The 27009-nt window shown below is 44.1% G+C and overlaps 1 long non-coding RNA gene across 1 annotated transcript; it reads right to left on the bottom strand.

Annotated features, from left to right (window-relative positions):
• Positions 1 to 709: 709 nt before the first annotated feature.
• LOC123364479 lies at positions 710 to 25595 on the bottom strand. Its single transcript, XR_006577123.1, has 4 exons — positions 25528 to 25595; positions 16749 to 16873; positions 3104 to 3155; positions 710 to 888 (listed from the first exon to the last, which is right to left on the bottom strand). It is a non-coding gene; the product is annotated as an uncharacterized LOC123364479 (long non-coding RNA).
• Between the last annotated feature and the right edge of the window lie 1414 nt (positions 25596 to 27009).

Below are 27009 nucleotides of genomic sequence, written 5' to 3'. Positions count from 1 at the left end.
GTTATGGCTAATCCACCACTGCTCTAACCCACAGCAGAAAATGTTAACTGCAGCTTTAACCAGTTCTATTGCCATGGGCATTAGTACCAGCCTTTGATGGATCTTCTTTCCATCCACCTCAGGGACCATCTTACATCCATCCCAGCTGCTGTATGCTTCACAACCAAGGGTGGTTCTCTAGTCCAAAAGAAGTCAAAATCATAGTGGGTGCTGTCTCTTTTCTGGCATCAGTATTTAGACAGCCTTTGGGGGCAAAGACTGTTTCCTACTATGTGTTTGCACAGTGCCACACACAATGGGGCCCAATCCCAGTTGGAAGCTCTAGGCACTACTTCTAATTTAAACAACCATAACAGTGGGACCCCTAGAAATTTCAATGATACTGGAATAAGTGAGAGCAAAGGCAGGCAGATAAACATGAAACTGTCCAGATCTAAGACATGTTGAGTTTAGAACAAGTTTCTTTTAATATCTGACTGTGTGGTACAGCAGGTTTTGTTGAGAATAAATATTACATTACTCACACTCCTTCCATCAAAGGCAGGATGCAATTTCACTTCTATCAACAATTCCCCCCTCCCCCCAATTCCCCTCCACAGAAAAATTTAGAATCTTATTTTTTGCTGGGAGACTGTCTAATGCTATACATGAATGTCTGACCAAATAATTAATATTTTCATCTGACTCATGAGGAACTTTGAACCTTAAAGACAAAAAAAGAAAAAAGAAACAAAAACTGCCACTTTTGTTGATAAATGTGCATGTAGAGAGAATAAAGATTGATTGTCTCAAAGCAGAGAATTCATTGGATTTTGGATTTTCTTGATTGGTTGGTATACTGGAGGCAATATCCAAACATTCCTGATGTTCCTCAAACTGGGTTCAGACCTGTGAAGAATACAAAGCGGTGGGAACTGTGCTGAAATGTCTCTTAGCTTCTCATGCAAGGCAGAGAATGTGAGTTAATGTACTACTGTACTCTATCTTATATAAAAAGAATAGAAACAAGCTTTACAAATGAAGTTTGTTACAAAAAAAGCATTGTGCACTCCTTTTGTGATGTCTAAAATAACCTTTGTGGCTTTGTATGGTTCATTAGTGGAGATGTCAAGAACCTGAAAATAACTCTTGCAGTTTGCTTCTTTTTTCATTGTTAGTTTAATTAAGAGACAGTCTTATCTCTTGAGGCACACACACTGTTGGCCTGAATATTTGAAGCATTATTTTATCTCATTTGGATGTTTTAATTTTAACCATAATGGTGAATTAAGCCACCCATAATGACTCATTTGAATGTAAGTTACTAGATTTTTTTTTAAATACAACTCAATCATTCACTCTACACCCAAACCCAAAGAGCAGATCTTGCTACATTTTTTTATAGTATGGACAACTTCTTAGGGAATTGTCTACATGGCGGAAGTCCATGGCAAGCTCCAGGATAAATCTACAATTCTTTAGCCTGCTATGCACTAAGTGGCTGAGTAGATGCTGCTACCACACACTAAGGGTATGTCTTCACTACTGGCCAGATCAGCCAGCAGCGATTGATCCAGCGGGGATCGATTTATTGCGTCTAGTCTAGATGCGATAAATCGATCCCCGAGTGCTCTCCCGTCGACTCCTGTACTGCAGCTCGGTGAGAGGTGCAGGCACAGTCAACAGAGGAGCGGCAGCAGTCGACTCACCATAGTGAAGACACCATGGTAAGTCGATCTAAGTACGTCGACTTCAGCTACATTATTCACGTATATATATATATATATATATATATATATATATATATATGCTTAAAGATTGGGTTTTGTAAAGGATTATAGAGGAGCTAGGCTCCCAACTCCCTTAGTAATAACAAGGAAATTTGGGTGACTTTTTGGCTCATTTGAAAATCACAGCCTAGGTGCATAGGGCCTGATCCAAAGCCCATTTAGGTCAATGGAAAGACTCCAACTGATTTTGGCAGGCTTTGGAGAGCTCTAAATCTGATTTTTTTATTGAAGGACTCAGTTATGGTTATTCCACAAACCATGGGCAAGGGGTAGTGCATATGTAATGCTGACAGACCTAGTCGTCAGCAGGTGGGATCAAATCTGAGACCTCTGGAGCTTAGTGCATGAGCTTCTACAACATGAGCTAAAAGACAACTAGCTGTTAGCTAAGGCTGTAGAGCAGACTCATTTTATCTCTCTCTCTAAGTGGTCTCAGTGCCACTAGATGGGACGGAACACCACACCCAGGAGGTGTGTGGGTTACACATATTCGCTTGGTCCCGAAAGCAGACCTATTGCCCATGTCCTGCAGTCCCTCTTCCATTTCAAGAGGGACAGGATAAGTTCTGGTAGAGCCAGGTTCCTTCAGCACATAGGTACCATGGTGATGGAGGAGGAGCTGACCGTTAATCAAATTGTACTTGAATTGCAATCTGCTCTTTAGCTCATTATTTGCTCTGGGGTGGGGAGCAGGGGGAGAAAAGTAAAGTAATCTACGCTGCCTGTATACGGCAACAAAGAGTTCCATGGCACCTTATAGACTAACAGATGTATTGGAGCATAAGCTTTCATGGGTGAATACCCACTTTGTCAGACGTCTGTATACATGCACTTGGCACAGATTACTTTCCCTAGTGCACTTGGCTCCGCTGCTCCAGCTGCAAAGGAAGGGGGTGGGAGAGAGAGCAAGGCACTGCTCACCTGAATAGTAGGGGGAATGGCGGCCCTGCAGAGGCTACTCTTCTCCTTCCGATCCTGCTACTCTTTTTCCTTCCCTACAGCTGCAGGAGAGTAAGGAGGCTCCACATACCACATTACTTTACTCCTCTGCACTGGAATGCAGCAAAGGCTACAGTCTGGTCCATTGTGGCCAGACTGTGGTCATCAGATCATCTCTGTAAAGAATCATTTAGTACCTGATTCTGCTTGGCCAGTGTGCAGTGGACAAGGAAGGTGTAAAAAGCCTTTCTTACCCCCCTTTGCATGGTACACATAACTCCCAGACTGCCTTCTGTGCTCAACATTCCCATTGATTTTAACAGGCAGGAACAGGTCCTTTTTGTTTCTAATGCTTGCTGGCATTTGTAAGAAAAATTCTAATAATGTTAACCTACCTGTCACATCAGTGCCGTGTTCCACTTCTGTTACCTCAGCCTTTCAATTTGGCTGGGAAAGTCAATAAAACAAAAGAAAACTGTTTCAAAATATTTAGTTTGAATTCAGACACAATATTTCTATTTTCACCTTGAGATGTGTTGCAACAATAATGACAAATTTATACAAAGACTCAGGACAGCAAAATGATGCCAGTGCACAAAAAGGAACACTATTCCCTAGTGTAGTTTAAAAGCTACAACATATATGATATGAATTTAAAAAAGTCTGCATGGAGTTATTTTAAAGATGGGCAGCTACTGTGTTCTAGGCAGCCATGAATCAGAATGGACTCTGCCAGCCTCATAAGAGAAAAAAAAAATGCCATTATCACAGAAATTAGGACCATATAACTTTTGTATGGTGAAAAAATAATGGTGTGCCACAAAACAGCCATTCTTTGTATCTAGGGGGGCTAAGATAAAAAGAGTTATAGACCAAGACCAAATCCTGAGATGTGCTGAGCATCAGCAACACTTACTTGGCTAAAACTGGAAGTTTTTATTTATTCCTTACTCAGGCAAAATTCTCATTTACTTCAATGGAAGTTCAGTCTCAAAAGATCTTAGAATCATTCCCCACCTAGATATGTCCTATTTTCATAGTGTGGGTTCCCATCAGACATTGAGTTCATCTTCACAACATCTGTGAGATAGGTAAGTAGTAGTATTCCTATTATACCAATAGGGACTTGAGACACAGAGGGTCTAAGTGGGAGACTGTATGCAGCACAACTAAGAATTGAACACACAACTCCCCAGTCCACAGAATGCAGTATTGGGCGTGTTGTCTTCAATAGGAGTTGTAAGCATTCAGCAGTACAACGCATCCTTGGTCCCAGAAAGAGAACTCCAGAAAATGGGGAATGAAGGAATTAGGCTTACTAGGAATTGACCTGCACTGTTACTTACAGAGGGCCAAATTGTGGTTTTCAAACTGTAAGCTACTAGTTGCCAAATTGTGAGCATAGCAGGGGTTGAATGAAGACGAGGGCTGCTAAGCTAGTGGGGGGAGGTAAGGTACACCTCCATTATGCAATAGGCTGTGCAAGAGATGGGGGGGGGCTCCTTGGGCCAATTTCCCCCCACTCACATAAAGGCATATCACAGTCTGCTGCAGGGTGTTCGTTTTCAGAAATGTAGGTAGTGTAAGGAAGAGACAGTAACATTTTCAAAGAGATTTCAAACATAATTTAGTACCAAAGTGTGTGTGTGGGAGGCAGAGGTGAGGGGGGCACTACGATGTGGCCCCAGGACATGAATATCAGCAACCTACAAGTAAACAAGCATCAAGCCTTCCATACTGCAGGATTTCAAAGAAGTTCGGAGACTTTGTACATATAATGTCATGGAAGTGTAACCGTCTGGGACACAGGGTGGCCCTTGGTGACGCACAAGAGTAGGGAAGAGTGGGAACTATGTTAAAAAACATCAGGTCAAAACCATACTAGAACAGAGGGAGTCCTGGCATCTTCAGATTTCTAGTAACAGTTACAGACTTTAGTTTACATGAAATTCATAATACATGTAAATAGGGGAGGCTGAGCTTTAGAAATTGACAGGGCACCATTTCAGAAAAATTCTGGTGGAGGAAGGCAGAGTTATATGGAACATTACAAAGTGTGTGTGTATGTGTATGTGTGTGCACGTGCACAAAAAATGGAGCATATAGACCTATGAAAAATCTTGGGATGGGGGAGCAAAACAAAATCTGGGGCTGGGACTGGCCCCTTTGTCCCAGACCAAATCATATTCTTTGAAATCCATCCCTTCATTTCCACACAGATTGCACAGGTCTTTGGTTTTTAAAGTTCTCAGCCAAAAGACCAACATAAATAAATGTCATTCAGTCGACCCCATAAGAACAAAGACTTGAGCTGACATTGTTAAGGGACTTAAACCTGTCATTTCAGACAGTGTAGGTGTTTCAAAACACCAACAAAGATCCGCAAGTCAGCCCACCAGGTACCTGGGTAATTAACACATATATTCTGTACCTACTCCGGGAGAACTCCAGTGCCAATAACCAGATGTACATTGAAGTGTACAGATACAAACTTAGACCTAAATGCTTCCCTCTGCTGCATGGCACATTGTGGGGAAAAGGTGCACAAAATTAGGTGTTAAGAGCTTGAGAGATGCTGAAGTGGGAATTGTGGTCCTGTAGATGAGCACCACATGCAGGGCCAGCTCTAGGCACCAGCAAACCAAGCATGTGCTTGGGGCAGCACCTTTTCAGGGGCAGCATTCCAGCCATCTTTGTGTGTGTGTGCTTTGGGTGGCAAAAGCCTAGAGCCGGCCCTGGCAGCAGCAGCGTGTCATGCGCGGGGGGTGCTCTGGGGCCACTGTGGTTCGCACCATGGGGGAGCAGTGCCCGCACCTTGTGGCTGGGCTGAGCAGGCTCTGAGCGGGGGACATTCAGGCTCGGGGCCGCCCTGTGGGGCACATGAAGCCACCTGCAGGTGCTGCAGGGCGACCGCCCCCCCTCCCACTGCCACAGCTGGGGCTTGGCAAAGTGGCCTGAGCCACCCAGGGACTGCAGCAGGGCAGCCAGAAGCAGCAGTGGGGTCATAGAGGGGGGGCGCTGCTGTGCAGGGGCCGCATCCCCCTCTCTGGGGCTCCCCTTCCTCTGGGGCTGCCCTGCCACAGCTCCTCAGGCTCCTGCTGGGGCTGTCGCCCGGCTCTGCCCTCCTGGGTCCTGGAGGGACCCTGGGCTGAGGCGCAGCTAGGAAGGCCCACTGCTTACCCCAACCCTGCCAGCGCCGGACCAGCTGGAGGCAAGGGGGGAGTGGGTGGAGTCAGCATTGATGGGGGGGAGCTCAGGGCTGGGGAGGCAGGGGGTGTGGGTGGGGGAGGGCACTGGTTGGGAGGTGAGATCCCAGGGCTGGGGTGGGGGGCAACTAAATTTTTTTTTGCTTGGGGCGGCAAAAAACCTAGAGCTGGCCCTGACCACATGACTGGGACTCTGTATGTTTTATAGAGGGGTGATGGGTGTGGGACAGAGCCATGGGGCAGTCACTCTGTCTCATCTGAATTCTGCAGGAATCAGGGCTGGCTTTACCCAGTGGGGCTTGTACTCTGCAGGCGTCACTGCGGGGTTGCAGGGCTCTGGGCGGGGAAGCGGGACTGCGGGGTTGCGAGGCTCTGGCCGGGGTTGCGGGACCGTGGGGTTGTGGGGGTGGGGCTCCATCCGGGGCAGCGGGACCGCGGGGTTGCAGGGCTCCCGCCAGGGCAGCACAACCGCTGGGTTGAGGGGCTCCGTCCGAGAGAGCTGGACCGCGGAGTTGCAGGGGTCCAGCCGGGAAACCGGGGCTGCGGGGTTGTGGGGATCTGGATGGGGTAGCGGGGCCGCGGTACTTGCCCCTCTACGGCCGGGGTAGCGGGGCTCCGGCAGGGAGAGCGGGGCCTCGGGGTTGCAGGGCTCCGGCCGGGGCAGCAGGACTCCAGCCGGGGGAGCGGGGTAAAAGGCAAAAGCTGCCATTAACATTGTTTCAGTCTGTGCGTTACTTGACATCGTGTATTCATTGTCACCATAGAAGGGAAGGGCTCTGCATACACGGAAATTTGCCTGGACATCAGTTGAAAATGTTAAGTAAAATTTGCTTTAAAAATTAAACCTGGTGCTTTGTCATCTTGTGTCATCATTTTTATTTCTAAGCTTTCAGCTATTTAAGTGAAGTCTAAAACTTTCATACTGACTGTTTACTATCTGATATTGTATCTCTCTAATCTCCTTCATAACCATCATTAAAACTATTGACTTTTTTCCATTTTAATACTATCCCATAGTATCAGAGACAGTGAGAAAAAATAGCAAATAAAGGTACCTGACTATCTTTCTATCTCTATAGAAAATGATAGATATACATGCATCTGTCTCACATAGAGAGATGTGATGTATTCCCTGCAGCCATTAGTCTTCTTTTGATAGCTGCTAAATAGTGGTGGGCTTTTGGAGAAGCAGCCAAACCTTGGTTGCTTCTGAAACTCTGGTTATACCCACAGTAAGCAATTATTCATCCTCTGCTGATGAGACTGACCCCCTGCCTGATACAGATGAACACAGTTGTTTATTCTGGAAATGTTTAGGCTTCTCTTTCACACTCAGCTACTGCCTCATGCTGTTTCTCACTGTTTCTGGTTGATCTTGAGCCTCGGATAATTGGTAGAGAGGTCATGGAGTTGTGAAGGAAGACAAAACTCATATCTCTATGGTGCTATATGAGCATTATTTGATTGTAGAGGAGTTACTAAGGTGATACATTACAGACTGTAGCTAAACTGATATTACCATGACTCATTTTAATACAGGCAGACTGTATGACAGAGCAGACAAAAAGAATAAGATATACAACACTTCAAAAAGTTTCTTGATGAAAGCAAGTGTTAACTGGCAATGACTATACTTCATCTCTAGATACCTACATCTATCAAGGACAGAGAAGCTATAGGACAAGGATGCAGCAGAAAGTGAATCAACTGAAGCAAACCTAATTAACATTAATAGGATATTAAATCTACGTTATATTACTGACTCCTTGTATCCATCTGAAGATGGTAACAGGGGATTGTTCCAGTCATATCATGTAATGTCAGGCTTGTAGAGCCTCTCTGAATCTGCAGTGCAATCAAGTACTGCTTATTAATGTTAATTAGTTATTTAATGTATTACCTGATTTTGCAAGGTGGTGTGCAGTAACTTGAAAAAAAGGTTAAACACAGGCAAATATAGGTACATTCTCTGAGTCAAAATTCCAACAAATGTGTGCTATTCACATTTCTTTAAATTACAAGAGTCTTAAGGGCTATCCTCAGTGGTTACCTACTGGAATCTTCTAGCACATCAATGTGATCCAGCTTGGAAACTTTAATTCCCTTTGCAAAATGCTCTAAAGAATTCATATAAATCACATTTTTGATTAGAAGGACACTATTCACTGACATTTCTGTGAACTCTCATTACCAGCATTCCAACTGGCCACATGAGTAAACTGATGTACCTTAATTATTTTCAAGTGGGAACAAATATGTAAACAGAAGACCATAAAATTGAGACAGGAACTTGAAATACAGTTTGCAATTCTCTACACTAATCTTTTCCTCTTCATACTTTAAAAATCAAAATAAGGGCTTCTAATCTTATTGTAGGAACAAAACTATAGTGAACCCAGATGATCAGTTAGTATCATAGAATGCTGAACCATTATGATATCTATAGAAAAAAAAACATCTGGAACATAAAGGGGAAAATGCTCAAACCCTTAGACAACAAACCCTAGGCAATAGACTTTTTATTTCATACGCTACTAAAATACAAAAAATGCCTAAGAGCTTGTAGAAAATATTGTTAATATTTACAGATTTTTTTTACAAATGTAGTAGCTTACTTTGTTTAAAAATACAAAGAAACAGAAAAAACTAGAAAAGTGCAATGACTTATGATCTTTTGCTCTTGAGAAAAAAACAAATATTTTTACTTATCTCAGTCAAATGCCAGAGTAAAGGACTTAGCTTACAGCAGTGGTCCCCAACGCAGTGCCCGTGGGCGCCATGGCGCCCGCCGGGGCATTTATGAGTTCCCGCCTAGTGCCCAGCAGGGGACCTGCCGGGAACAGAGAACTCAGGCTGCGGGTGCGGTGTTCTCTGTTCCTGGCAGGTGTGGGGCCCGCCTAGTGCCCAGCAGGGGAGAGAAGCCGCAGCCCCATGCCTGCCGGGGACAGAGAACTCCGGGGCTGTGGGCGCCGGTGCTGTCTGTCCCTGGCAGGCGCGGGGCTGCGGCTAGGGTGACCAGATGTCCCAATTTTATAGGGACAGTCCCGATATTTGGGGCTTTGTCTTATATAGGCACCTATTACCCCCCACCCCATCCCGATTTTTCACGCTTGCTGTCTGGTCACCCTAGCCGCAGCTTAAGCCGGAGAGAAGCCATGGCCCCGTGCCTGCCGGGGACAGAGAACTCCAGGGCTGCAGGCTGCGGGTGCCGGTGTTCTCTATCCCCAGCAGGCACGGGGCCCGCCTAGTGCCCAGCAGGGGAGAGAAGCTGGGGACCCACGCTTGCTGGGGACAGAGTACTCTGGGGATGTAGGCTGCGGGCGCCAGTGTTCTCTGTCCTCCCAGCTTCTCTCCAGCTTCTCTCTGCACTGGCCAGAACTGGCGCCAAAAAACCCCCAAAAACAACAAAAAAACGCTTCTTCTCTGCAGAATGGACAGAATGCCTCCCCGTAGCATGTGCTGCCCCAGGCACGTGCTTGCTCCACTGGTGCCTGGAGCTGGCCCTGTATGTGAGTAATTGTTGGCGCCTGCCACACTCTTCTGAAAACATGAATGTGCTACTGGCCACAAAAAGGTTGGGGACCACTGGCTTACAGAAACAAAAAGAGAGTTGGGAGAATGGAATCCTTGTGCCAAAACAGGAAATAATGTTCAGGACACTTACACAGCTTGAATGAAATAGAGGAGTATTGTCAGGTGTGGTCTGCTGTGTCCTCTCAATGCATGTTTGTTTATTTGAGGAGCTGTATGGAGACCACGATCTTGGCACAATGACAGTCCCTCTAGTTCTGACCTGAGATCTGCTGCAAAGATCTCCACTGTGGCACACATTAGGATACAGATGTCAATGTGGGGTGCTTTTGTGCCTCTAACTACTGGCAGCAGTTATAGCAATTTGTACCCTTATTTGCTGTATAAGAGTCTTTAGAAGAGGACACATTGACTCCAATTCTTATGTCCAGATGAACTGTATTGGTGCAGGACTCAAGAGCATGGGAGAACAAATGTAGCGTTACGCTGTATGTGTGGTCTTATGATCCCATAGGCAAGAATTTAGTCCCTGTGTGACGTTATTGATATAAACTGGGACCATATACAACATGGTTTGCAACCAAGGTCCTGTAGTGGCACCAAATCTTAGGTAAAGGGGGTCATCTAAGCTAAGGTGTCTAAGACCAGGTTATGGGTTGCTGGTTATGATTATGCTGTCTGTGTGTCTGTGTATCATTTTGTAGTTGAAGTTATAAGTATTGGATCTGTACTGTCTGTATTTTGTATTGTGCTCTGCTTCTGGGTGACACCGCAGACAAGTTGGTGTTAGCCCTGCCTAGCCTGCTTGATGGCCCATTAAGGACCATCAGCTACACAATTGACCCATGGAGAGAAGGCAGACATGCCTTGTGACTCAGCAAAGTATGCAGGGACTTGTCCATGTGACTCCAGACTCCATTTTGCTGTAATTTTCCACAGTATGGACAAAGAGGTTCTTACATCTGGAAAAGCCTATATAAGGCTAATGCCTCATCTCCATCTTGTCTTCAATCCTGCTTCATATCTCTGGAGGGACTTTGCTACAAGCTGAAGCTCTGCACAGAGAACTGATGACCCATCCCAGCGGGGGATGTTCCAGAGACTTGATTTGAACCTGCAGTTTACTCCATCACTCCTACAAGCCTGAACTAAGAACTTTGCCATTACTGTATGTAATTAATTCCATTCAACCAATTCTAGCTCTCATCTGTATCTTTTTCCTTTTATGAATAAACCTTTAGATTTTAGATTCTAAAGGATTGACAACAGCGTGATTTGTGGGTAAGATCTGATGTGTATATTGACCTGGGTCTGGGGCTTGGTCCTTTGGGATCCAGAGAACCGTTTTCTTTTATTGGGGTGTTGGTTTTCATAACCATTCATCCCCAGGACGAATGGGACTGGTGGTGATACTGGGAGACTGGAGTGTCTAAGGAAATTGCTTGTGTGACTTGTGGTTAGCCAGTGGGGTGAAACTGAAGTCCTTTTTGTCTGGCTGGTTTGGTTTGCCTTAGAGGTGGAAAAACCCCAGCCTAGGGCTGTGACTGCCCTGTTTGAGCAATTGGTCCTGAATTGGCACTCTCAGTTGGGTCCCGCCAGAACCGCATCGTCACACCCTGCTATAAATTAGGGCAGACTATAGGGCTATAAATTAGGGCAGACTCAGGACCCCTTTAAATCATAGCTGCATGGTTATAATGGTTCCCAAGGGCTGTTGCAGCAGTTGGGGATCATGGGAACAAAGTGCACTCCAGCTATGGCCCCTCCCATCCCATCCCCCATATGCCATTCCCCTAAGATGGGGGCTGAAAGGGGAAGATATAGTACTTGTTATGCTTTCTCTGAATCACCCTGAGATTTCCCTACCATGGGGAAATACCCAGATGGCTACTAAGACCAGCTGTAAGGATTTTTAGCGCCACCAAAGCAGCACCAAAGCTGCCTCACCTAGGTGAAAGATCTGTACACAATTTGCACAGTTCTGTTAAATAGTGCCTTTGTACATTGATTCATATGGACATGTAACAGTTTGAGTAAATTTAACTCCGTTGTAACTGTATGTGTCTGCACAGATCTATAAAGTAACTCTATGACTTTCTACATTTGAAGACTATCTGATCCTATGATTGCTTCGTACTCATACTCTTATTGAGTACAATAGAAAAACTGATATCACAAAATGATTGCAGGACCAACTCTAAGGGTCATGATATACTATGCAGTCACCTCTGTCTTTAATCTTGGTTCAACAGTTTCACGAAATTATGCTGGGGGAGGAATGTGTAACCCATAAGATACTCCAGACAGTAATTTTATATCACCACCATACTTTTGTGTGCTTAGCCAACAAAATCAATCTTTTGTTAAGCTTCAAACTTGCTCTGGGTAGGGCTGAGTGGAATTTTTCACACAAAACATTTTTGTAGACATTCAGCTTTTTAAACAAATGTCAATTTTTACCATTATGATTTTGTAGATACTGACTTTTTAAAAAAAATGTAAATGGAATAAAACTGTGTGTTATTTGTGCTGCTAAATTTTGTTTGTTTGACATGAGACATCACTCTAAGATTCGATAGGTTTCTGAAGTGAAAGGGCAAGGATCCATTGGTGGATATCAGCACTAATGACATTGCATCACAGGATATTTTACAGATTATAGATGACTTCAGGGAACTTGGAAGGGTGCTGAAGAAGAATGGACAAGTGATCTTCTCAAAGAAACTTCCTCTCCTGTAAATGGAGGGTATTGTTCTGTGATGTAGGGTATTGGCAGAGGTGAAAGTAAATGGCATGGTACAGTATGGCGTACCGGTAAGTAAGCTGGTACACAGTTGACCGTACTAGCAGGGCCACTGAAGGGGGGAAGGGGCAAAAGGGGCAGCAGCACTGAGGCCCAGCAACTTAAAAGGCCCTGGGACTTCCGGCATAGGCCGGAGCCCCTGGCCCTTTAAATCACCGCTGGAGCTACAGGGTTCCTGGCCGCCACTACCCCAGGGTTCCGGTAGCAATTAAAGGGTCCGGGGCTCCCGGCCACCACTGCCGCTACTGCTACTGCACCAGCGGTTGGAGCCCTGGGCCCTTAAAATCACCACCGGAGCCCTGGGTGACATGAGCCAGGCAGTGCTTAAGCATAAGCACCAACTTCCCCTCATTTCTGTGAGTGCTTGACCCTCCCCTCTGCCCCAAGCCCTGCCCCCACTCCACCCTTTCCATGAGGCCCCGCCCCTGCCCCTTCTCTTCCCACCCCTTCCCCACCCCCATTCCAACCCCTTCCCCAAAGTCCCTATCCCAACTCCACCCCCTCCCTGCCCCCATTCCAACTCTTTCCCCAAATCTCCACCCTGGCCCCACGTCGTCCCCTGAGCGCACCATATTCCCACTCCTCCCCCCCACACTGGAGCATGTAAACAGCTATTTGGCAGCGGCCGGGCAGGAAGTGCTGGGAGGTAGGCGGAGGAGTGAAGATGTGGCATGTTTGGGGGGAAGGAGGAGGTGAGGTGGGGGGAAGGGGAGCTTGGCTGCTGGTGAATGCAGAGCACCCACTAATTTTTCCCCTTGGGTGCTCCAGCCCCAGACCACCCATGGAGTCGGCACCTATGCGCTGGAGGGCTGGCTGGGGGGTATTCTGGACCCAGCCCCTCCCCTTCTGCCTGAGGCCCCACCCCTTCCAGGGGCCCAGAGACACCCACCCACACCTTGCCCAGGACGCCTGCCATCCTGCATACAGGTAAGTCTGTTAAGTTACTTTCACCCCTGGGTATTGGTTTTGCATAACATTGATCCACCTTCTGTGGGAAGAAGGGGCTACATAATTTGGATTGCCTTCATCTCAGTAGAAGAGGAACCAATCTTTTATGGGACAGGCTGGCTAAAGTAGTTAGGAGGGTGTTAAACTATTGACAAAAGGGGAGGGTGAAAAGAATGAACAAATGAGTATTCGTTGAGCACAAAATAAAGTTACTGAGAACAAAATTAATAAAAAAATAGGGATGTGGAGTGAAGAAATTCTTAAATTCCCTGTATACTAATGTTCAGAACCTGTGTAATACATAAGATGAGTTGGAATTGCTCAGCTATGGACAAAAAATGTGACCAAAATGATATTACTGAAACCTGGTGGGAAGAGTCACATTATTGGAATGTTAAAATCAATGCTTATAACCTATTTAGGAAGGAATGAGAAGGAAAAAGGAGACTGGGAATAACACTCTATGTCAAAAATGGCATTACCTGTTTCCGAGATATTGACAACCCAGAAGAAAATGATCTTGAATGCTTATGGATCAATGTTCTAGGAGTAGAGAGGTTATTTTGCCTCTATATTTAGCACTGGTGTGACTGCTGCTGGAATACTGTCTCTAGTTCTGGTATCCACAATTCAAGAAGGAGGTTGATATATTGGAGAGAGTTCAGAGAAGAGAAACAAGAATGATTTAGTATTAGAATACTTACCTTATAGACCCAAAGAGCTCAATCAGTTTAGCTTAACAAACAGAAGGTTAAAGGATGATTTGATTACAACCTATAAATAGCTACACGGGGACCAAATATTTAATAATGGGCTCTTCAGTCTAGCAGAGAAAGGTAGAACATGACCAAACGGCTGGAAGTTGAAGCTAGACAAATTCAGACTGGAAACGAGGCATAAATCTTTCACTGTAAAAGTTATTAACCATTGGAATAATTTACCAAGGGTCATGGTGGATTCTCCATCACTGGTATTTTTTTAAATGAAGACTGGATATTTTTTCTAAAAGCTATGCTCTAGGAATTATTTTGGGGAAGTTCTATGGTCTGTGTTATACAAGAGTTGAGGCTGGACGATCACAATGGTCCCTTCTGGCCTTCAAAACTGTGAATATACATAATTATTTTTGTTCTGAATGGATGGTATTTGTGATTAGTATCTGGGAGCCCTGGGATAATAAGACACTTGGACTGGAGTGGATGCAAACTGTTTTTAATTTCACTACTAGACAGCATACCTCCCACATGTCATCTAAACTCTATCACCACTCAAGGAGTAAAGCTATTATGTCAATGTCAACAGTATAATGGTGGGAGAGGAGGATGTTTATCTTCTAATAATAGTTGCTGTACTGATCTTTATAACTGATTAATAATAGTCCCATTCTTATTGCTGTATGTTACCATTTTGTAACTTGCTTCTTTCTTTTATTATAAATGTCAGTAATAACGACATTTTTTAAAATGCCAGCGCTAGTTGCAGCATTTTATGGAATAACACCCACTCATTTTTCAATATTTCTATTCTACCCAGTTTGTGTCATGCCAAAATCTGAATAGTGGCATGAAACTGTCATAAATCAGATTTAACTTCAGAGACATGAATACCACAACTTCAGAGCATTGCAGTCTACTCAGATTATCCAATTGGGAGCCAACAAAGAACACCTTTTTCCTTGCAGCTCAGAACATCAACTCCACTATGTCTTTACTTCCTATTGGCGCAGGAAGACAATGAGGGTGCAAAAACAGATCCCTCCGAATACACTATTATTTACTTTCACCAGAATGCCACACTGACCCATTAGACATTTTAAACTACAAAGGTGAAAGAGAAGGCCTTCTGTAGACAGAGAACACATGGGACAAATTACCAATGCAGCAAAATTGTCCCAGAGCACCCATAAGAAGTCCATAGGTGAATGAAGCATCAAATGAGAGAGCAGACAGTTCTGTTTTGTGCACATTGGGCCTGATCCTGAATCCTAATCCATGGTCAAGTTCCCACTGCCTTCAGTGGCAGAGGATCAGGGTTACACTGCTCCAGCTAAAAACTTTATAATGATAATGACTAAGCAAGGAGTGTTATAGAGAAGGTATATCTGAATTTATTATTCACCGTGTCTCATAATACAAGAACAAGAGGGCATTAAATGAAATTGAAGAGTGACAATTTCAAAATAGATAACAAAGAAGTAATTATGTAGGGATATTAAAGAAGGTTTATATTAGACATGGTTTATATGAAAAAAGATTTATTGTTAAAAATGATTTATTCTTAAATGATACTTCATAACTGAAGGTTTATATTAGAAGTAAATGTGATTCCCAACATTTAGCCTCTAACCTGCAAGCCACCAGCTGTGTCTGTGTGAAGCCTGCTCAAAGAAATACTTTGTATAAAACTTGTTAAACATTAATTAACTCTAAGTAAGCCAAAACAGTAGCTGTTATAATGTATAGATAGAGACCCCCACCCTCTGTAAGTTTTCATCTCACTTTATCTTTGACTGTTAAAAGACAGGGAATCTCACATAAATTGGTAACACCCAAAAGGTAAAGAGACAGTGAAATAGATGTGATTAAGATAGAGAATGTATGTGAATGAGTGCCTAGTTTAAATAATGAATGAATGGTTAGGGAGTTACCAGCCTGAAGAATTCAGTGTCCGCTGAAGAAGGTGTCAAGTGGGATCAACCAGATGACCCCTGGAGGGCAAACTGGAATCCACCCCACCACACCTCAAAGGAAGGAAAAACAAACATCTGATAACATGGAGCCAGCCACCTGCTGATTGATTTAGCAACAGCAGAATGAAGCAACTCTCATGGACTGACATAGGAATAAATTCCTATAAAACTGGACTCTGAAGACTGAGGACTTTGAGTCTATGGTTCTGCTGCCAGCCTCCAGGAGCATCAGATGCATCTGACACAGACTCGGCTCCATCCTCATGACCAAGATACCTGGCCAGTAACTTGGCATGAGCAACGTCTAGGCTGGTAACCATAACATCTATAACCTGAATGAATGATTGTGTAAATGAATATATATATATATATATATATATATATATATATGTGTGTGTGTGTGTGTGTATGTGTGTGTGTGTGTATAAGGAATAAGTAGTGATAGAAATAAGTAGTAAAACAACGTTGTTTGCTTTTATCTTTTGCTTTACTATTATATTTACAATAAATGTGGCATCTTTGCCTTATCCCGCTTAATAAGATCCTGCTGGTTTTTATTATATTGGTATAACAGTTTTTCACACAATGCACAATTAGCCTGTGGAAACTGATGCCAGGGGATATTCTTGAGGCCACAAGCTCAGTATGATTTTAAAAAGGATTAGGTATGTGTATGGACAACAAGACTATCCAGAGTAATAACTGTAAATACAAAAACCAGACTAAAACTAAACCAAAAAAACAAACCAAAAAATCAAACAACAAGGATTAGACCTCAGGTTTTAAGGCAACTTCTAACTATGGAAAGTTAAGAGGAGATTTTCCCTGGGGAACAGTTATTCCATTATTCCATTTCTACCTACTGTTGGGTTTCTTGTACTTTCCTCTGAATCCTCTAATATTGGCCGTGATCAGTGACAAGATTGATCGCTTGTTCAATCCAATTTGGCAATCCCCATGCTTTTATGTTTCTATAATTGGGTGAATACTGAAAAAAAAACAACCCATGAATATTCATTCGCTTTTTTAAACAAATCTGTTTTCAGTGCATTCACATTCCTTTTGTATTTGTTTCCTAAGAATATTCCAGCAAATTAATTTGCTGACAGAAATGGTCAAATAAATGAAAAATTTTAGGAAAGCGTTGCAAAGCATTACTTTGTTGTTTTAGTGATGTTCAGTGGCATCTTAAAGAGTAACAGATTTATTTGGGCATAAACTTTCATGAGTAAAAAACTTGCATCTGGCTTGCATCTGAAGAAGTGGGTTTTTTACCGTTGAAAGCTTATGCCCAAATAAATCTGTTAGTCTTTAAGGTGCCACCGGACTCCTCGTTGTTTTTGTGGATACAGACTAATACGGCTACCCCTCTGATACTTTAGTGATGTTGACATCCATCCTTTGTGAGCCTGACTGATATTAACAAGTCATTTTGCATAGGCCATCAAATATCTTTTAGGTGGTCAAGACTTTCAGGCCTAGAATCAAAAGTACTTAGGCACCTCAATCCCAGATTGAGGTGGTTTATTCTGGGTTTAGGCAGCCAAGTCCCAGTTTGGGGATTACTGAAATGCACAAAACTCCCATTGAACCCTGTAGGCATAGGCGCTGACTTTTAGTTTTCCCTGGGGTTATCCACCCCCAATCCACCCCAAGGCCCTACCCCCACTCCTTCCCCCAAGGCACTGCTCTCACTCAGCCTCTTCTCGCTCCCACTCTAACCCCTTCCCTAAGGCCCCCACCTGCCCCAGCCACTTGCTGCTGTCTACTCTCTCCCAAGCACCTCCTCCAGCTGCCAAACAGTTGATCAGTGGCATGTATAATTAGCATATAGGTTCATGGCTGGGATCTACCGGTACTTCCACTATACATTATAGTCAGTTTAAAAAAAAATCTGAAAATTCTAGCATTTTATATAGCACAATAAAATACAATTTCCCCTTTCTATAGTAGCAGCAAAGAGTCCCGTGGCACCTTATAGACTAACAGACATATTGGAGCATGAGCTTTCGGGGGTGAATACCCACTTCGTCGGATGCCCTTTCTATAGTGTTTTATAGTACCTGTATTACTGAATATCTCAGGCACAGTGAAATTAATGTGAAAGTAAAACGACCACTGAAAGAGACAGAATAAAAGATTTTATTCCTTAGAGGTTATTTAAAAATGAGTACTTACATATCATTTTGGTTATATTACATAAACAAGCAAACATGATGGGCTTGATTCTCCTTTCATATAGTGTAAGCAATCCAGTGAAGTCAGTGGAGTTACACCATTATTCAAAGACATACGAATAAGGCCCATATTATTAAAATGAAACTGAAGGCTAGGACAAACCAGTTCACCTTAGGATATGTCTATACTGCACGCTCCTTTTGGCAACATGTTGAGTATATATACAACATGCCCCCCTAGCATGGGTATCAATAGCCATGTAGATGGTGAGGCACCCCTCCTCCAATGTTATTTTTAGCAGTGTGCTGTCCCACAGCTGCCTCCCTGCAGCTGGAGCCTTTCCTTGCAACAGTGAAAGACTCTGACATGGGGGATGTGGAAGGAAAAGGCTCCAGCAGCTCCCTTATGCTGAGCCTTTCCCCCCTGACAGAGCTTTTCACTGACATGTAACTACATATCACAGTGAGGACACAGCCTGCCTTTCACCACAGCCTGTAGCGACACTTAACCTACATACTGCCGCAAGTGGGCCAGAATGTAGATGTGGCCTTAGTTCGTAGTCTCATTTTATTTTTTTTAAACTACTTAGAGCATGGGGCTCCGAGGTGCTATGGTATATAAATAAAGAGCTGGCCAGAAAAGGAAATTTCCATTCCTCAGGAAATTCTGAAAATTCAAAATCAGAACAAAAAACTAAAGTTTCAAAATTTCCCACAAAATGAAAATTCCCCATCCAAACATTTTGATAAGGTACAAATATCTCCTCTCAATAACATGGAAACACTAAAATAAAATATAAAATCTTAAACATGACATAATGTGATATATAAATTATTAAGTATATATAAATGTAAACATTGAAACTAAATGAAACAATAACATTGAAACAAAACATTTTAACTTTATTGAAATGAAACCTTTCGACATTGAAAAACAAAATGAGAATGATGAAATGATTCATTTTGACTTTTTCCCATCAAAAAAATTGTCAAAATTGATACATTCCCACAAAATGTTTTGATTTTGTGAAGCTGAATTTTTTTATGGGAAATGTCTATCAATTGTTGTTGACTAGCTCTAGTTAAAACTGAAAAAGCCCTGAATGTCTTGGGACCTCAATTTAAAAGAAGTCCATCTGGAATCACTGAAATTTGCTTCCCTTCTAGGCTAATCAAAGTTGGGATTTGTTAACCTTCGAGATGTGGTGCAAGGCTGATCTTTTCTCCTAATCACTTGGGGAGGGATTGGTCTAAGACTTAGAGAGATTTTATTATCATCATGCCTTCTGTGGAGGAGTTTTACATTATTGTGTCTGATGGGACATATTTGTGTATTTACTGTGGTTTATAAATCTGAACAAACAAAATCCCCATTTCTGCCAGTCCTTTTCCTCAAGCTTCTCTTCCTCCCTTCCTTTCCATTGCCTTCTAAAAGCCTCTGTCCCCAACTTTTCCCAGTTCTCGTCAGCTGCAGCTGAATGTGACTCCTCACAGCCTGTGCCTGTTCTCTTTTGCAACCACACATGCTAGAATTACCACACTGAGCAGTGGCCTGTTGTTGGTTTGATTCTCGATGTTGCAAAAGCAAACAGTACCATTACATTGAAAGTCAGCATTAAAAAACTGGGAAGTTGAACTATATTTATATGGTAAACATTAATTAAATAAATAAAATAAATAAAAAAAGAGATAAGAGCTTCATTATCATAAAGCTCAAACGACTCTTGTATTCTTGACCTCATAAAAGCTCTGATGGGTGCCAGATTATTCTTTTTAAAAGTAAGGTTGAAAATTGTCTCCCCTCCCCACCTTTTTAAAAATATATGTTAACAATAGAGCTGGTTGGGAATTTTCTGTTGAAATAGTTTTTCAGTGGAAAATGCAGTCGCTACGAAATTACTGACATTTTAATATGAAACTGACATGAATCAAAACATTTTGATATTTCCAAATTGAAATTATTTAAAACTTTTTGTTCCATTAATAATTTTTATATTTCAACTTTTAGTTCTAATTCAGGATAAAAACTAATGTTAAAATACTGAATTTTCCTGCAGGATAGAGATTCTGATTTTCATATACGTAGCTCTATTTAACACACTAGTTAGTGCACAGTTCCATAGCCCTCTACTGGATGTAAACAGAACTGCCCAACTGTGATTTTTAGCTGCTAACAGCTAAAGCAGATTCTTCTTTGCCTTAAGTGGCGGACACCTGTACTTTTGGAGCAGGAAGATCTAGATCTCTCTGCTCCGCTATGGAGTTCCAAGAGGCCCTGGTGAAGAGTACACTGACTTCAATCAAGTGTAAGGTGGCCACTGGTTTGGTATATTGATAATTTTGAAGTAAGTCTGTGACATCCACATCTAGATTTTTGACAATCATGATGAGAAAACCGAGACAGCTTTAAGGCGGAATTCATGTGCAAATACCAAACTATAACTTGTTATCCCTTCTTGACCTGTGATTGTTCACACTTAGAATCACAGAATCATAGAAGATTAGGGTTGAAAGAGCCCTCAGGAGGTCATCTAATCCAACCCCCTGCTCAAAGCAGGACGAACACCAATTAAATCATCCCAGCCAGGGCTTTGTCAAGCCAAACCTTAAAAACCTCTAAGGATGGAGATGCCACCACATGCCTAGGTAACACATTCCAGTGCTTCACTACCCTCCTAGTGAAATAGTGTTTCCTAATATCCAACCAAGACATCCCCCACTGCAACTTGAGACCATTGTTTCTTGTTTTGTAATCTGCCACCACTGAGAACAGCCTAGCTCCATCCTCTTTGGAACCCCCCTTCAGGTAGTTGAAGGCTGCTATCAAATCCCCTCTCACTCTTCTCTTCTGTAGACTAAATAACCCCAGTTCCCTCAGCCTCTTCTCATAAGTCATGTGCCCCAGTCCCCTAATCATTTTCGTTGCCCTCTGCTGGATTCTCTCTAGTTTGTCCACATCCCTTCTGTCATGGGGGGACCAAAACTGGATGCAATACTCCAGGTGCGGCGTCACCAGTGCCGAATAATCACTTCCCTCAATCTGCTGGCAAAGCTCTTACTAATACAGCTCAATATGCTGTTGGCCTTCTTGGCAACAAGGGCACACTGCTGACTCATATTCAGCTTCTTGTCCACTGTAATCCCCAGTCTTTTTCTGTAGAACTGCTGCTTAGCCAGTCGGTCCCCAGACTGTAGCAGTGCATGGGATTCTTCCTTCCTAAGTGTAGGACTCCGCACTTGTCCTTGTTGAACCTCATCAGATTTCTTTTGGCCCAATCCTCCAATTTGTCTAGGTCACTCTAGACCCTATCCCTACCCTCCAGTGTATCTACGTCTCCCCCCAGCTTAGTGTCATCTGTGAACTTGCTGAGGGTGCAATCCAGCCCATCATCCAGATCATTAATAAAGATTTTGAACAAAACTTGTTAAAATGGGAGAAAAGGGAAACATATTGAATGAAAAGGAGGCTAGGACAGACATTTCAGGAACTCTATATTAAACCAGCACAAGGCCACATGAATATTTTATTTAAAAAGTGACTCAGTATCACTGAGATGCATAAATGAAAAATAATTTTCATGCAGTGTTCAATAAACCTACCAGAAGTTCCAGTCAGTTTAAATGATCCCATAAAAAGACATTTGATTCCTTACATTCCTGTGTACAATATGTCCAAAAGATGAAAACAAATACTACGCCAGAATCAACCTGTCAGAAAAATACCAGCCTGACCTGGATCAGCTCCAAAACAAGATTATAGAATTACAGCTGCCCTAACCTGATCCTTTCAAAATACTATATGCAGATGGTTAAATTGGGATGGGACAATAATTAATAGACTCCTTTTTAGCTGAAGAGAAGTTCTTCAGCAGAGTAATAATTTAGTGTCTTCTTAACCTGAAAGAAGATTTTCTCAGAAACTAGAGAAAATCTATTTAATAACTGCCACAGAGTATGAGATAAAATATAGCTGTGTAATTTTCTGAAGGAATTGAGCTAGAAGAGGACCCAAAAAATGACATTTCAGTGTTTATACAAAGCACCCTGGAGCTTTAATATAATAGTTAAAGCAATGTTTTACAGAAGTGCTGTCACATGGATCTGAGATCACTGACAGGTAATTCATGAGCAACTGAATGAAAACATTTTATGAATGAAAAGATATTAATCAGCTCACCCACTTATTTCTTGCTTCCCTAGTGCCACATTTGTGGCCAAAAGAAATAAAGGAGCACAGGACACTCTTACTACTTATGCCAGTATGCCATAATGCCCCTTGCACTGCAGTAGGGAAGATGGGGGAAAACAGACTTCTCAGAATGGCTATATTCCCTGTTCACATAGACGGATGAGAAGGGGGCAGGAAATGGGCAGAATTTTGACTCTGGGCCTTCAGCTTAGCTGCACCAGTGCATCAGGGAGTATGCATCATGTGGAGAATAGACCTAGCACAGTTTATTCCTGCCCCAGAGTGGCAGGGAGACCAGGAGAGACATTGTGACTACCCACATCATAATCTGTCTCTCAGGTTCCTTAGTCACCAAGTTTAGCAGAAGACAGGGGTGGTTGGGGGCTGCTGGAGTGGGTAAGACAATGGCGGTAGATGTGGGAAGCTGGACAGAGCCTAACAAAAGTTGCATTTGTGAGTATACTGGGTGGAATATGGGGGTAATGCACTATTAAGAGCTCAGGGGATAGATTTATAGCAGTGTCCAGAGGGGTAACAGCAGAACTGGACTTTGTGGGAGATGGAAGTTTGCAGATGACTCCAAGAGGGGTTACAAGCTCTTTATAGGACAGGATTAGAATTCAAGAGAACCTTGACAAATCGGAAAATTGGTCTGAAAATCAATAAAGATAAATGCAAAGTACTACACTTAGGAAGGAAAAATCAAAGGGTATGTCTACACTACGGGATTACTCTAATTTTACAGAAATCGATTTTTGGAAACAGATTGTATAAAGTCGAGTGCATGCAGCCACACTAAGCACATTAATTCGGTGGTGTGCGTCCATAGTACCGAGGCTAACGTCGACTTCTGGAGCATTGCACTGTGGGTAGCTATCCCACAGCTATCCCATAGTTCCCACAGTCTCCCCCACCCATTGGAATTGGGTTGAGATCCCAATGCCTGATGGGGCAAAAAACAGTGTCGCGGGTGGTTCTGGCTACATGTCATCAGGCCCCCTCCCCCTCCCTCCTCCCTCTGTGAAAGTAACGGCAGACAACTGTTTCACGCCTTATTTCCTCGGTTACCTGTGCGGACGCCATACCACAGCAAGCATGGAGCCCGCTCAGCTCAACGCAGAAGCCATAAACATTGTAAACACCTCGCGCACGATCGTGCAGTTTATGCTGAACCAGAACCTGCAAAACCAGGCGAGGAGGAGGCAGCAGCGTGGTGACGAGAGTGATGAGGACACGGACACAGAATTCTCTCAAACCATGGGCCTCTGCGCTTTGGAGATCATGGTGTAAATGCGGCAGGTTCATGTCGTGGAATGCCGATTCAGGGCCTGGGAAACAAGCACAGACCAGTGGGACTGCATAGTGTTGCAAGTGTGGGATGATTCCAGTGGCTGCAAAACTTTCCTATGTATAGGGCCACTTTCATGGAACTTTGTGACTTGCTTTCCCCTGCCTTGAAGCGCAAAGACACCAAAATGAGAGCAGCCCTCACAGTTGAGAAGCGAGTGGCGATAGCCCTGTGGAAGCTTGCAACGCCTGACAGCTACTGGTCAGTCGGGAATCAATTTGGAGTGGGCAAATCTACTGTGGGGGCTGCTGTGATGCAAGTAGCCAAAGCAATCACTGAGCTGCTGCTACCAAAGGTAGTCACTCTGGGACATGTGCAGGTCATATTGGATGGCTTTGCTGCAATGGGGTTCCATAACTGTGGTGGGGCGATAGATGGAACCCATATCTCTATCTTGGCACCAGAGCACCAGGTCAGCCAGTACATAAACCGCAAGGGGTACTTTTCAGTGGTGCTGCAAGCACTAGTGGATCACAAAGGACGTTTCACCAACATCAACGTGGGATGGCCGGGAAGGGTTCATGACGCTCACGTCTTCAGGAACACCAATCTGTTTAAACGGCTGCAGCAAGGGATTTACTTCCCAGACCAGAAAATAATCGTTGGGGATGTTGAAATGCCTGTCGTTATCCTTGGGGACCCAGCCTACCCCTTGATGCCATGGCTCATGAAGCCATACACAGGCAGTCTGGACAGTAGTCAGAAGCTGTTCAACTACAGGCTGAGCAAGTGCAGAATGGTGGTAGAATGTGCCTTTGGATGTTTAAAGGGTCGCTGGCGCACATTACTGACTCGCTCAGACCTCAGCCAAATCAATATTCCCATTGTTATTGCTGCTTGCTGTGTGCTCCACAATCTCTGTGAGAGTAAGGGGGAGACCTTTATGGTGGGGCGGGAGGTTGAGGCAAATTGCCTGGCCACTGATTATGCGCAGCCAGCAGGGCTGGCTGTAGGTTTTTTGCTGCCATATAGCTACAGAACTGCAGTAAAGTGGAACAATTTTCAGCTTGTGTGATTGGAGGATATCTGGATGCATATTATAAAACTGTCCTACATAAATGAGGAAAAGTTGAGGTGCCTTTATTATTCTTTTGTTCCACTCTTTCTTTCTATGGGGAATTTGCCAATGCAATATCACTGTCTTCCTTTTAAACAAACAAACAAACAAACAAACAAACAAACAAACAAACAAGGCAATGGCTGCTGAAAATAGCAATTCCAGTCCTAATAACCACTGGGAAGCATTTCTTGCTCAATTTTATCCTACTTTTTCTACAGCTAGTTACAGTGGATCAGTATATTTAATTTCGGAGAAATGAAGTAACAGCTGCCCAAACTGAACTTGAGCACTCCAGAATTTTGAGGTGTTCAAATCTGGAAGGCAGGTGCTGGGGGGTGGGGCTGTGGCTCCGCGGGGGAGCACGGCAGCATGTATGCAGCAGCGTGTCTGGCGCTGCGCGGAGCCAGACACGCTGGTCTGAGTGGCACAGTAAGGAGGCTGGGGGTTGGAGAAGGGGTAGGAGGTTCCAGGGGGCAGTCAAGGGACTGGGAGCAGTGGGGGTTAGATGGGTCAGGGATTCGGGGGGGGAGTCAGGGGACAGGCAGTGGTTGGATAGGCATGGGAGTCCCAGGGGTTTGTCAGGGGACAGGTAGGGGGTGGGATCCTAGGGGGAAAGTTGGGGGGGGGTTCAGGAGGGGGCAGTTGGGGACAAGGAGAAGGGAGGCTTAGATAGGGGGTTGGGTCCTAAGGGGCAGTTAGGGGCAGGGGTCCCAGGAGGGGGTGATCAGGGGACAGGGAGCAGGGGGGGTTGGATGGATTGGGGTTTCTGTGGGGGGCAGTCGGAGGGAGTGGATGGTGGCAGGGTGGGGCTTCCCTCCCTCCCCTTGGAATATCCTATTTTTTGAATGTTAAATTATGGTATCCCTACCCTTCACAGTGCAGCTCTCCATTCACATTAGACTGCAGCATGAGATCTCAGCTACCTCTCTCCCTTCCTTTCCAGTTGGTAGTGGCCAAGGGAATGCTGGGAAATGTAGTTCTTTCCCTGCTCCAGAGCTGGCTCTATAGGCAGGGAGCTAACCAAGGAACTACAGCTCCCAGGGCCCCCTGTTGGTTCTCAGCTCCCATGCTGGTTCCCTGCCGCCCCTGCAAATGGGCTGCCCCAAGCATGTGCTTGCTTTGCTGGTGCCTAGAACCGCCCCTGGCAGCCAGACACCAGGGCAGTTAGAAGAGCACACCAGGAAGCGCTGCATATCAGAGATGCTTTAAAAACCAGTTTCATGACTGGCCAGGCTACGGTGTGAGAGTTCTGTTTGTTTCTCCTTGATGAAAACCTGCCCCTTTGTTTGAATCATTCCCTGTAAGACACCCACCCTCCCCCTTTCGATCACAGCTTGCTTTCAAAGGAAATAAAGTCACTATCATTTAAAAAAACATGTATTCTTTATTAATTGATTATAAAAATAGGGAGAGAACTGACAAGGTAGCCCGGGTGGGGTGTGGGAGGACAGGAGGAGGGAAGGAAGGAAAAGGTCACTTCAAAACTTGTTGAATGACAGCCTTTTGCTTGGGCTGTCCACTGGGGTGGAGTGGCAGGGTGCACGAAGCCCCGTCCCTGTGTTCTTGGGCATCTGGGTGAGGAGGCTATGGAACATGGGCAGGGGGAAGAGCTGTTATACAGGGGCTGCAGTGGCACTCTGTGATCCTGCTGCCATTCCTGAAGCTCCACCAGATGCCGGAGCATGTCCGTTTGATCCCGCAGTAGCTGCAGCGTTGCATCCTGCCTTCTCTGATCTTCCTGCTGCCACCTCTCATCTCGAGCGTCCCTCCTGTCCTCACGTTCATCCCTCCTGTCCTCACGTTCGTTGGCCGCTTTCCTGTACTGTGATACTGTGTCCTTCCACTCATTCAAATGAGCTCTTTCACTGCGGGTTGACTGCATGATCTCAGAGAACATTTAATCTCGCGTGCGTTTTTTTCACCGCCTTATCTGAGATAGCCTTCAGGATGGAGGAGTGAGGCTTGAAAAATTTGCAGCTGTGAGAGGGAAAAAAGGGAGAGAAATATTAAAAAAATACATTTTACAGAACAATTCATGTACTCCTTCACAGTGAACAACACTATTCACATTACATAGCACATGTGATTTCGGTACAAGGTCGCATTTTGCATCTTAATATTGAGTGCCTGTGGCTTTGGTGTTAGAGATCACAGACGCAGGGCCGGGCAACAGAATTTGGCTTGCATGCGGCCATGGTAAGCCATTGTCTTTCGGCTTCTGCAACCTTCATAAAAGCAGCACCCTCCTTTCCCATACCAAGCAAAGCCCATTGAGTGCTGTGTTTTTTGTGTTAACGTGCAGCAGCATAAACCAAACTAACCCCCACACCATCCAATTCTCTGGGATGAT

The sequence above is a fragment of the Mauremys mutica genome, chromosome 2, assembly GCF_020497125.1.
Source record: "Mauremys mutica isolate MM-2020 ecotype Southern chromosome 2, ASM2049712v1, whole genome shotgun sequence".
NCBI lineage: Eukaryota > Metazoa > Chordata > Testudines > Geoemydidae > Mauremys > Mauremys mutica.
This window is presented reverse-complemented; position numbering and strand designations above follow the sequence as displayed.